Below are 13,916 nucleotides of genomic sequence, written 5' to 3'. Positions count from 1 at the left end.
TGTAGCTGATATTGACTACTATTTAGAGCTCTGGAAATAAAAAATGTAAACAGAAGTCTAAATAATAGACATGTAGGGTGGGAGAAATCATGGGTCACTACAAGTGATTTGGTGAAATTTTCAAAAAAGATGATAATTTAAAAGTGCATCTGATATTTTTTATATGTATTACTTTATTTCTAAAAACAAATGGACAAAAAAAAGATTGACAATAAGATAATGAGGACAGCCACCTTGGCAGCCAGGAACGCAGCTCTAAGGAAGATGGTCAATTAAATCTTCAACTAAGTCTGAGGCTTCACCATGAGAAATATGTGGTAAGTTGAAATATTCCACAAAATTAATGGTAACACTTTTATAAAAGGCCTATAAAATAATTGTTTTCTTAGTGGTTCTTTTCTATCAGTGTTTGCTTTTTAGGATATCTACATCATTAGGCCAAAAATAAATAATTTGATGTTGCCTATCTACCCATCTAAAAAACAGCCTACCCGGAAAATTTTATGACAGGAATCGCTTCAATTTTTAAAAATTTTTTTTTTTGTGGATAACATCTTTTTCTTGTCTAAATCATGAAACTTATGTTGTTGGCCAAAAAAAGACCCTACCTACCAACCAAACAAGGCATGGGTCGGTAACACCAAACAAACAATTTGTAATATGTTAAGGGTGGCCTTAAAAAAATACCATTGTTTTTAACATAACAACCATAATCACTTGTACCCTATTACATGTATTTGTTTGTTTTCTACCAGTGGTATACCAATTTTACATATTAAAGATACTAATATACAATTTTGTAAGAAATAAAACATAGCATGATTTTGTTATTCTTCTTTAAGGCATAGATTGGTATGTAAAAGTTTATTTTCTTTCTTCTTTTTTTAGGTTGTTGTAATGATGTTTTTCAAGGTGTTGGGAGTAAGACTTGGATACCTGATACTGTTAACATGTTGGTAGGTATTCAAGCTTTTTTGAATAATTTTATAGTATTTGACATCAATTTCATAAAGGTTAAAGTACCAAAAAATGAATTGTACAGTATGATGAAATACAAAATATGAAGTTAATATTTTAAACCATGAGGTTATTATTCAGAATACCAAATATTTGTTTCTAAGAAATGTTTTGTTATCCTAGTACTATTTAATTCATTACGATGATAAAGAGATTTTTTTGGAAGATTAGAATAACTGACCAACTTTGTATTCCAGGTTAGCTTCACAAGTTTCCTTGGGGTTATTTGCTGGGATTCATAATTAGAGCTGTTTTAAGGTGAGAATTTATTCATAAACATACAATTTAAATTTGTTTATGTTATCTAATTGTGAATGCCCCTAGATATCTATATATCTATCTTAAATAGATTTCGCTGCATTGAAGACCTGTTGGTGGCCTTCTGCTGTTGTCTGTTCTGTGGTCGGGTTGTTGTCTCTTTGACACATTCCCCATTTCCATTCTCAATTTTATTCAATATAAAATGTTTTCTCACAATTTAACCGTTTCCGGACCCATTGTAGGAAAAAATTTTATCACAGTGTGGTTGCCGATGATCTCAGAAGATGATTGGATGAGCTTAAGGGTCATAACCTTTATCAACTCACAGGATGAATCAAAATATGCTAACAGGTGTTAATGAAATTGACAACTTTGTAGAATGTGGAAGGCACTCAAGGGGATTTTAGTTTATCAAAAATGAAAATTTATTTGATAATCATTAGAGAAACAGATTCTTAAAAAGTTACTTGTGGATAAGCGGAATTTATCCAATCTAGATGGTTAAATTATCAATTTTAAAGATGATATTTTAACTATCGCGATTGGATAAATCCAATAATCCACTGGTACCAATGTAAGAATCTATATGTACCTTTACTTTAGAGGTGAATCAGTAGTGAGTGATATTTTTGTCTCACTTGTCATTTGATAAATGCTGTACCTATAAGCATGTTCTTAATAAGAGATATGAAGGGGATGTTATGTCAAACCAGTGCTGTCTTAAACAAGATGCATGATAACTGCCTTTCATTAAGTCTTGCATTTTTCATTACAAATTTCAAATGAATTTATTCCTACTCATTTTTGAAGTAAGCGTCAATAACAACCAAATTACTAAATAGACATTATTTTAAGTGTTTTTAGGTGAGTATGAAAATTGTAGAGTTAATTTATCAGCAGCTTCTGCATAAGTTTGATATTTCAAATATTTGTTCAGGTTTTTGAGGTCAAGTAGTAGTAAAATCCAGAAAGTTTACTTTGGTGTATTGAAGTCTTCATTTTTGTCTCACCTGCGATGAAAATCGTGGAAAGTGAGACATAGGGATTGCTTTACCAGCGGCGTCTATTGTTAAGTTTTCTGTTAACTATTTTGAGGCCCTGTGCCCTAGGATATGGTCCATTGACTTTGAATTAATTAGCAATATTCAATGTTTTCTGCTTAAGTTAAATTGATAGGAACTACTTACAACAGACAACGATATTCTCTATAAAATTACATTACCTGTCTGTACATCTCAGTTTGTTGACAATTTTCAGGCCCTGCCCACTAGATCATGGTCCAGAGACTTTGAATTAACAAGCAATGTTGCTGTCCATCAGATTGTCTTTTTTTTTACTTTATGCCGACAGGCGAGACATATCTCTGTGTAAACAGTTTATTGTAATAGCTGCACATTTTTGATACCATATATTTTGGAATAATAGATATAAGTAGAAAACAGAGTTCTCGGATTCATTGATATGTATTTTTAATTTAAAAAATTGCACTCAAATTTTATAATATACCCTTAAGATTATTTTAATATTTAAAAGAATTAACCATTGAAATTTAACTTTATTTCTTTTACAGTTGAAAGCGTTACTGTTACTGCCTGGTATGATAAAATCAGACAATAATCCTGCAAAACATCAGATGAACTGTTGCTATCTTTCTGTGTAGAATCCGTAGACAGAAGTCTTGAAAGCAAAAGATTGAATTGTTAACAAATTTTGTTTTTATTGCTGTTTTGAATTATATTCTTTTGAATCATTTTCCTTGCATTCAATTATTGTGTTGTGATTGATGGAAAATAAAACTGTGAAATTATTGTTATTTGAGGGGTTCCAAAGGTATGACTTATGGTTTCACAAAGTACCCATAAGACTTGCACCAGTTTACATATATTTTGTAAGTTATGTACCTGTGAGTATTGCAAGTGCTTTGTGAAATGAATTATGCTTGTTAGAAACCAATAAAGTAGGACTTTGATGACCAAATGCTAAAGGGAATAAAAATAATCCCCTATTAAACAATTTAAGTACTGAATTTTTGTTGCAATATAAACTTGGTTCCTGGAAATGAAAACACTAGCTGTTTGGATTTAACACCCCTTTCTGTACATTTATACAAATTTTTAATTGCTGTTAGTTTTATTTATTGGTTTCATTTATAAAATACATTATTCAGCATCTGAGGCCACTCAAGTGAAAATAATTGCACAGTTTTTGCAGTTTGTTTAGTGTTTAATTTTTATGGGATTGATTTTTATGTTGTTTTTTTTTAATCGTCATTACTTAGGTTTTAAGGAAATTTTTTAAGGTTTATTATTTTAGGATTGTACACAATTTCTTAAGAATTATATACCCCACCCAAGATTAAGCAGGAACCTTTAAAATAACATTTTGGTGGATGGACCGCTTTTTAACGTCCAGTGGCATATTAAACGCATAATCAGGACAAGAACATAATAATGTGATATGAATATAGACCCTGCTTTGTAATAGACCAGTACTGTGAGCAGGATTTTTTAATGTGCTAGTTCACCATGTAATAGTCCATAGGAAGATATGACTCGTACTCGAGCCAACCAATATTTGCTTTTAGTCCTAAATGCTGCATGCTTAGCAGGGGAGCATGAAGTACAAATTTCAATTCTTATGAAAGACCCAGCCGGGGATCAAATCCCAAGACCTTTTGCACTTTAGGCAAGCATGAAATGGGCTGCTAAAGATGATTTGTCTGCTTGTTTGTCCATCATCATCTCTCATCAATGGCTTATATACTTTTGGAAGATTTTCGTTGCAACTTTCAGATAATCTTCTGGCTAATGGCAGTGTGTATATTATTTTTTCACGATGAATTTTTTGGGGAGTTCCCAATTGAAATGAATAGACCTTCTAAATATTTTTGATTAACTTGCGAAGCATCTCATACAACAATGCTGTCATGTGAAGGATAGGTTTGTTTGAATTATATTTTATTGTGTTTTTAAAACTTTTAATCTTGTTTTTAATAGTTGCCATAAGTTGGATCTCATTATGACCAAATTATCATAACATTAACAAGAATTCAGAATAAATTTGGCTTTAAAACACTAATATATCACCACTGTAGATTTTAAGTAAATTTTATATAAGGCTTTGCTATAACAAGATTTGTGTTTTATCTGGTTTTATATGATTTTAGTGGTTTTTATGTAATTTTATTTGTTTTTATTATCAAATCTTGTTATACCAAGCCTTAAAATGATTGAGTTTGTGGGGAAAATTAATAGATTTTGCATATCCATGCTATACAAAATATTTACTTACGTAATGAGATCTGACATCTTTAGGATTTTAACTCTTTCTTAAAGAATAAAAAAGAAAATGAATGAATTTAACTATTGATACAGTCCTTGAAGATTGACAAAATTGCAAGATTTATGAATGCATGTTCAAAATCTGCTTTAACTAAATCTATGTTCATATCAGCTGAACCATCCTATCCTTCAAGATGATAAATAAGATGTAAAAAATGGAAAAATTCATTCTTCAATTGGAGAACCTTTAGAATTTTAAGTGAAAAAAATGGTACACAGTGTTGACAGATACTGTAGATTATTTGAAAGTTTGGGAAAAGTCCATTTAATCCTTTAATTGAAGGTTAAATTTGTAGATGGATGAGCAAACAGATTAAACCCTTCGTCACTATAGCACATTTCCTAAAGGATAAATCAGACTATAAAATAACTCCATACTAGTTATCTCCCTTCCTTGGGAAAAAGTACTGGTTCTCTAAAAGGAAAAAAAATATACTACTAAAATTAAAAAAATAACTTTGCTTAAAAATTGGGTGGGAGTCAAGAAACTTTATATCATAAAACAGCTTGGGGTTAAAAATGTGGAATGAAATGCAGTTAACTATTTCCTTGCACAGATAAAGATATTTAGATTATTTTAATTACCCATTAAATAAATTGAGTAAGACCCTGTTCACACCAGGACATTTATATCGATTTAAACTAGATCGGTATAAGAGCTAATGTGAACGCTTTGAATCGATCTTCAATTGGTCTAAACTAAAACACCAAAAGAGGTAGTTTAGTTTGAATCGATCTAAAGTGAACCGATCTAACTTTAAATGTGAACGCAAAGATCGGTTTAAACTAGTACGATTGAATTGAAAATAATCTATGCGCATGTATAGCGACAAAACTACAAGTGTAATAACATAACACCCCAGTATATATCGGTGGTTCGTTGTTTAAAAACAGACCTTTGTGTACATGCAAGTAAAAACAAACGGAAAAAAAGTTGTCTTCGCCGTACCATAAATTTGTGTGTCTTTTCTTCTGTTGTTTTTGTTGGGTTTTTTTGTTGATTTTTTTCAGAACCGGAGCATTTCTTCCTTCCTACAGTTTTTTGTTTCAAAATTATTGAAAACTACAAGAACACCAGTATCAAAATTTGAACTTGTGATTCAAGAGAAACACTAACTTCATCCAGTTTTTTAAGAGTGTGTTTCAGTGTACCAACACATAAATTTGATTAATTATTTCTATTTATACACAATGTTTACAGTTTTACGGGTAATTAGGTCAGATCGATTGCATTTTTAATTGTAGTGTGAACGCAGTGGTTCAGATTAGACCGATAGAGATCGTTATGGTTAAAGATAATGTGAATGCTAGCTGGTTTTATTTAGATCGATTCAAATTAGATCGAAAAAAAAAAATGCTAGTGTGAACGGGGTCTTATTCTCAAAAATTAATTTGATTCATGTATTTTTTTTAAATATTTTTATATTGTAGTTTTTACCATAGTTTTCCTTTGTATAAGAATTGTTACGTTTTTTAATGTCCTTTTTAAAAGTTGAGACAAACTGAGGATTCTAATTTTGATGAAATTCTATTATTTTTTTATAAGTTTGGTAAGCAATGGAAAGCCTCAAGTTTATATATTAAACACATAATAGTTACTTAAATATGAACTACTGATAACAAAATTTAATATGGGTACATGTATTACAAAACAAACATGATTTTTATAACAGCCAGGAAATTTAGAAAGAATCCTCAGTACTGTCATTTATTTTGTATTATTGTAATATTTTGTTAATGATACCAAAACCATGATGCAGATCCTTTTCCTCCTTTTTATTGTAAAGATAATGTTCTTCCATGGCCAAAAGCATATCACTAATTACAATTTGTTTGATATATATAAACACCTAATTAAGCAGATTGTGTTTGGTTTCATTTGAGTATTTTGTATCATGATCGATGCGTGATAATAATATAAATTAATTGGTAAATAAATTTATTTGAGAAAACCTATCTTTTATTTCATTTAAGTCTGGATGACAAATGAAGGGGGAAGAGGTTTCTGTTGTCAAGGTATGACACAGGCCATGTATATCTCCATCACTTGGTGTGTATCATCATCATTCTTCAAATTTTTAGAAATGATCATGAAACTTCTTGGCTAGTTTGAACAAGATTATGGACAGATGATGCTTTAGGCATAACTGTGGATCCATTATTAATCGTTGGATACCAATTTTCGAGGATTTCCTGGGTATTGGTAAACCAACTAATTCAAATGTTCAATGAAATACAAATTTTGTATTGGCTTGTATGCAGACTGTGGCAGCAACACAAAATCGAATATCCACAAAAAACATAATTTTTCCTCAATCCACGAAATTGGTATCCACAAAAATAAATGAATCTACAGTGCCTTATAGAATTGTTCATTGGACTTGATGATTACCCACTTAGCAGCCAATGCTTTAAATAGATCAAAAATGCTAAAATGATCTAATTTATTGTCACATGCAAAACAAAGGGGTTCCGGATGCATCTTTGTACAAAACTTTATTATCCAGATGGTAGAAGAGCTTGATAATCAATATCTGGAATCTGAATAGATTTTTATGCCCCTGCCGTAGCGAAAGGGGGCATCAAGTTTTACCCTTGTCCGTCTGTATGTCCGTCCGTCCGTCCACCCATCCGTCCGAACGTACGTCCCAAAATTGGTTTCAGTTCTCTCACTTTAGTTTGCCTCAACCAAATGTTATGAAACTTATACACAATGCTTATTACCACAAAACACAGATCAAGTTTGAATTTTGGTGGCGTCACTTTTACCGTTCTAGAGTTATTTATATTGGGCCTGGTTTTCAAATTGATACACATTTAAAAGGTCCAAAGGGTCCAAAAGTTGACTTTGTTGGGGTTCTTTGATATGCTAAATTTAACCATGTATTAAGATTTTGATTTGAGGCCTGGTTTTCAAATTCTTCCACATTAAGGTCCAAAATTCCAAAAGTAAACTTTGTTTGATTTCATAAAAATTGAATTCTTGAGGTTTTTTATTATGTTGTATCTACCCGTGTATTAAGATTTTTGATTTTTGGGCATTGTTTTCAAATTGGTCCAAAGGGTCCAAATTTGACTTTGTTTGATTAAAAAAAAACTGAAATCTTGGGGAGCTTTGATATGCTGAATCTAAACATGTACTAAGATTTTGAAATTTGGGCCCTGTTCTCAAGTTGGTCCAAATTGTGATCCAAAACTAAACTTTTTTTTTGTTTGATTTCAACAAAAATTGAATTATTGGGGTTCTTTGATATGCTGAGTCTTACCACTAGTGAAGATTTTGGGCCCCTTTTTAGCTCACCTTTCCAAAGGAAATGTGAGCTTTTGCCATCACTTGTCGTCTGTTGTCGTTGTCCGTCTGGTGTAAACTATTTCAAACATCTCCTCCTCTGAAACTAATGAACCAATTCCAACCAAACTTAAGCTGAATGATCCTTAGGGTATCTAAAATAAAGTGTGTGTTTTATTTACTGTTTCATCAAAAAACATGGCCGCCATGGCTTAAAATAGAACATAGGGGTAAATGCAGTTTTTGGCTTATATCTCAAAAACGAAAGCATTTAGAGCAAATCTGACACGAGGTAAAATATTCATTAGGTCAAGTTCTATCAGCCCTGAAATCAGATGAATCTAACAACCCATTGTTGGGTTGCTGCCACAAAATTGGTAATTTTAAGGAAATTTTTCAGTTTTTGGTTATCTTGAATATTATTATAGATAAAGATAAACTGTAAACAGCAAAAATGTTCAGCAAAGTAAGATCTACAAATAAGTTTATATGACCAAAATTGTCAATTGACCCCTTAAGGAGTTATTGTTGTTTAAAGACAATTTTTCACAATTTGTTCATCTAGTTTGCTTACTTTAAAAAATCTTCTCCTTTGAAACTGCTGAATCAATTTCAGCCAAACTTGGGCTATATGAGTTTCAAAGTATTTAGTATAAATTTTGTATTTTATTTCCTTGTACGTCAAGAAGCATAGCCACTATGACTAAAATGGAACATAGGGGTAAAATGCTTTTTTTTGCTTTTGAAGAAAATATGGCAGATACAAAAAACATTTTAAATGGCATTTTTAAGCCATTGAAAAGCAATAATAATCATTGATGTAAGATTTCAGCAAAAAATTACAGGTGAGTGATTCAGGCTCTTGAGAGCCTTTTGTTTAAATTGGTCCACATCAAGGTCCAAAGGGTCCAAATTTTGACTTTGTTCGATTTAAAAAAAAATGAATTCCTGGGGTTCTTTGATATGCTGACTCTAAACATGTACCAGTACTTAAATTTTGATTTTGGGCCCTGTTTTTAAGTTGGGGTCCAAAACTAAACTTTGTTTGATTTTAACAAAAATTGAATTATTAGGGTTCTTTGATATGCTGAGTCTTACCATTTGTGAAGATTTTGGATTTTGGGTCCTGTTTTTAAATTGGTCCACATTGAGGTCCAAATTATAGTCCAAAACTAAACTTTGATTTCATAAAAATTGAATTATTGCGGTTCTTTGCTATGATGAATCTAACTGTGTATTTGGATTTTGGATTTTTGGTCCTTGTCTTCAAATTGGTCCACTTTAAGGTCCAAAGGGTCAAAAATTCAAATTTGTTTGATTTCAACAAAAATTGAATTATTGGGGTTCTTTGATATGCTGAATCTAACTGTGTATTTAGATTTTTGGTTATTGGGCCCTGTTTTCAAATTGGTACATTTTAAGGTCCAAACTCCAAAGGGTTCAAAATTTAACAAAAATGAATTCTTGAGGTTCTTTGATATGCTGAATCTAACCGTGTATTGAGATTTTGGGTTATTGGGCCTTGTTTTCAAATTGGTCCATATTATGGTCCAAAGGGTCAAAAATTCAATTTTGTTTGATTTCAACAAAAATTGAATCATTGGGGTTTTTTGATATGCTGGGTCTAACCATTTGTTAAGATTTTGATTTTTGGGCCCTGTTTTTGAATTTGTCCACATTGATGTCCAAATGGTCCAAAATTAAAACTTGTTTGATTTCATAAAAATTGAATTATTGGGGTTCTTTGCTATGATGAATCTAACAGTTTATTTTGATTTTGGATTTTGGGCCTTGTTTTCAAATTGGTCCAAAATTAAACAAAAAATGAATCATTGATATGCTGAAACTACCCATGTATTAAGATTTTTGGTTGTTGGGCCTGGTTTTCAAATTGGTCCACATTAAGATCCAAAGGGTCCAAAATTGGACTTTGTTTGATTTTAACAAAAACTGAAATCTTGGGATCTTCGATATGCTGACTCTAAACATACTTAAGATTATTATTTTGGGCCCTGTTTTCAAGTTTGTCCAAATTGGGGTCCAAAACTAAACTTTGTTTGATTTCAAGAAAAAAAAAACGTGTATTAAGATTTTGGGTTATTGAACCTTGTTTTCAAATTGGTCCACATTAAGGTCCAAAGGGTCAAAAATTTGACTTTGTTTGAATTTTACAAAAATTGAATTCTTGGGGTTATTTGATATGTTGAATCTAACCATGTGTTTAGATTTTTGATTTGGGCCTCGTTTTTTAAATGGTTCACATTCAGTTGCGGATCCAGAAGTTTTCATAAAGGGGGGCCTACTGACTGCCTAAGAGGGGGCCCGCTCCAGTCATGCTTCAGTGATTCCCTAAATAATCAACCAAATTTTTCCCACAAAAGGGGGGGAGGGCCCCCTGGAAAACCCTCTAAATTCCCCTCTGACATTGAGGTCCAAAAGATCCAAAATTTAACTTTTTTTGTTTGATTTCTTCAAAAATTGATGTCTTGGTGTTCTTTGATATGCTGATTCTAACTATGTATTTAGATTTTTCATATTGGACCATAATAGGTAGATATCATATTTCATTTTTTGTCGAGCCTGCGACTTTTGTCGTAGAAAGCTTGACATAGGGATAGTGATCCGGCGGCGGCGTTAGCTTACTTCTTAAAAGCTTTATATTTTAGAAGGTGGAAGACCTGGATGCTTCATACTTTGTATATAGATGCCTTATGTTACGAAGTTTCCATCTGTCACATGTGCAATGTCCTTGACCTCAATTTCATGGTTCAGTGACTATTCTTGAAAAAAAAGTTAAGATTGTTTGTAATGTTAATTTCTCTCTTATTATGAGTAATAAGTTAACTATATTTAGTATGTGCGTACCTTGCATGTCCAACTGGCAGAGGTCATCTGACCTTGACCTCATTTTCATGTTCAGTGGTCAAAGTTACGTTTTTGTGTTTTGCCAAAACTAAACTTTGTTTGATTTCAACAACAAAAAAACGTGTATTAAGATTTTGGATTATTGAACCTTGTTTTCAAATTGGTCCACATTAAGGTCTAAAGGGTAAAAAATTTGACTTTGTTTGAATTTTACAAAAATTTAATTCTTGGGGTTCTTTGATATGTTGAATCTAACCATGTGTTTAGATTTTGGATTTGAGCCTCGTTTTTAAACTGGTTCACATTCAGTGGCGGATCCAGAAATTTTCATAAAGTCAGGGGGTGCGGGCCCCCTGGAAAACCCTCTAAATCCGCCTCTGACATTGAGGTCCAAAAGATCCAAAATTTAACTTTTTTTGTTTGTATACTTTGTATATAGATGCCTTATGTTACGAAGTTTCCGTCTGTCATATGTCCATTGTCCTTGACCTCATTTTCATGGTTCAGTGACTACTTGGAAAAAAGTCAACATTTTTTGTAATGTTAATTTCTTTCTTGTTATGAGTAATAGGATAACTATATTTAGTATGTGCGTACCTTGCAAGGTCCTCATGCCCGTCAGACAATTTTCATTTGACCTCGACCTCTTCATGGATCAGTGAACAAGGTTAAGTTTTCGTGGTCAAGTCCATATATCAGATACTATAAGCAGTAGGTCTACTATATTTGGTATATGGAATGATTGTAAGGTGTACATGTCCAACTGGTAGGTGTCATCTGACCGTGACCTCATTTTCATGGTTCAGTGGTCAAAGTTAAGTTTTTAAGTTTTGGTCTTTTTTTCTAATACTATAGGCAATAGGTCAACTATATTTGGTGTATGGAAATATTTTATGATGTACATGTCAGCCTGGCAGGTTTTATTTTACGTTTACCTCATTTTCATGGTTCATTGCTCAGTGTTACGTTTTTATGTTTTGGTCTGTTTTTCTTAAACTATATAAGCAGTAAGTCAACTATATTTGGTGAATGGAATGATTATAAGGTGTATATGTCTGTCTGGCAGGTATCATTGACCTTGACCTTATTTTCATGGTTCATTGGTCAATGTTAAGTTTTCTTGGCTAAGTTTGTTTCTTAGATACTATAAGCAATATGTCAACTATATTTTGTACTATAAGATTGATTGTAAGGTGTACATGTCGGTCTGGCATGGTTCACCTGACCTTGACCTCATTTTCGAGGTTCATTAGTCAATGTTACGTTTTCCTGGTTGTTTGTTTTTAAGAAACCATAGGAAATAGGTCAACCTTGTTTGGTGTATGGAATGATTGTAAGGTGTACATGTATTTTCGGTTTGGTTTATCTGACATTGGCCTCATTTCCTTGGATCATATTAAGATTATATGATACTTGAAGGTAAACTTTATATTTAGGACTATCAACATAAAATCAATGGTCAGTAAAGCAGGCGAGACATTTCAGCGTGTGCACTCTAGTTTTGTCATGTGAATTTCTCACTTATTATGAGTAATAGGATAACTATATTTTGTATATGGTCCTTGCAACGTCTACATGTCTATCAGACAGGGTTAATCTGACCTCGACCTTAATTCATGGATCAGTTATCAAAGTTAAATTTACGTGATTAGGTCCGTTTTTCAGACACTATATGCAGCAGGGCAACTATATGTGGTGTATGGAATGATTGTTAGGGGTACATGTCAGACTTGGCAGGTTTCATCTGACCTTGACCTCATTTTCATGGCTCATTGGTCATTGTTCATTTTGGTTTTGGTTTGTTTTTCAAGTACTGTAAGCAATAGGTCAACTATATTTGGTGTATGGAATGATTGTAAGGTGTACATGTCTGTCTAGCCAGTATCATCTGACCTTGACCTCATTTCTATGGTTCGTTGGTTAACATTATGGTCTGTTTTTCAATTACCATAGGCAATGGGTCAACTATATTTGGTGTATGGAATAATTGTAAGGTGTACATGTCTGTGTGACAGTTTTTATCTGACCTTGACCTCATTATCATGGATCTTTAAAAATGTTGAGTTAATGTGATACTTGTAGTAAAACCTTTATCTTTAAGACTTTCAACGAGACATTTCAGCGTGTGTGTAACAAAAAATTTGTTCCGGCGTGAAATTTGTTCCGCCGGAACAAATTTCATAGGAAATATGTTCCACCGGACTTTATATCACAGAAAATATGTTCCAGCACTGTAAAATTTGTTCCGGAACTAATTTCATGACCAAATGTGAAATAAGTTCCGGAACAAAAATCATAGCTCCATGAATTTTGTTCCAATTAATATTAAGAGTTTTAACAAGTTAAATAAGTTCCTGTGATATTTGTTTTAAACAAACATGTACATATTTCATAGAAATCAATGAATAAGTTCCGCTCAAACCTATTTTCACAGAAGATAAGTACCTTTGCAACAAATTGCAAGCGAAATATTTTCTTGTTACATTTAAATTATAATGCAAGCTGAGTGCTGTACTGAGTGTGCTTGCATGGAATAAATTTGCAATTGAAGGCATGACTGTAACTAAAGGATGAAGATAAGAAATAAAAGCGATGGTAATGTATCATAATTTGTATTTATGTTTTTTGTGGTATTCCTCCTTGGTTTTTGTTAACTGTCATGGCCGCATGTTCTAGTCATACATGTACTTAGGTCATTGCACAGTTTCAAAAGAGTGTGTCTTTTGTTTCTACATGTCTCTTGATATAACTGATCAGTCACTTTGTCCTTTTCAAATAAGTACATATGTTCATCTTTAACTATACTTTTTTTCTGAATGATTGAATTTTCTTATTGTACTCTTTTCTGGCTGAAAAGTGTCATTTTGATATTTTTTAAGGAGTATATAATTAAACATTTGCTATACTCCACAGGATCCAAATTGGATGATTTACACTTTTTACTTTTTTATTATTGATATAATACTTATTTTTATAATGCACTTGAATGATAACTTTAAACTCACTGATGACAAATGCTCAGTATATAAGATAACTTGTTTAACCAGTGGAACATATTTCACAGACAAGGAACTTATTTCACCAGGTGAGGAACAAATCTCACAAACCCAGAACTTATTTCACCAAATAAGGAACAAATCTGA

At 32.2% G+C, this 13,916-nt stretch overlaps 1 long non-coding RNA gene across 1 annotated transcript; it reads left to right on the top strand.

Moving 5' to 3' along the window:
• Nucleotides 1-887: 887 nt before the first annotated feature.
• LOC127736475 (uncharacterized) lies at nt 888-4,973 on the top strand. The gene is made up of 3 exons (XR_007998980.1): nt 888-956; nt 1,215-1,275; nt 2,849-4,973. It is a non-coding gene; the product is annotated as an uncharacterized LOC127736475 (long non-coding RNA).
• Nucleotides 4,974-13,916: the final 8,943 nt, after the last annotated feature.

This window comes from Mytilus californianus, unplaced genomic scaffold (genome assembly GCF_021869535.1).
Source record: "Mytilus californianus isolate M0D057914Y unplaced genomic scaffold, xbMytCali1.0.p SCAF_31, whole genome shotgun sequence".
NCBI lineage: Eukaryota > Metazoa > Mollusca > Bivalvia > Mytilida > Mytilidae > Mytilus > Mytilus californianus.
This window is presented reverse-complemented; position numbering and strand designations above follow the sequence as displayed.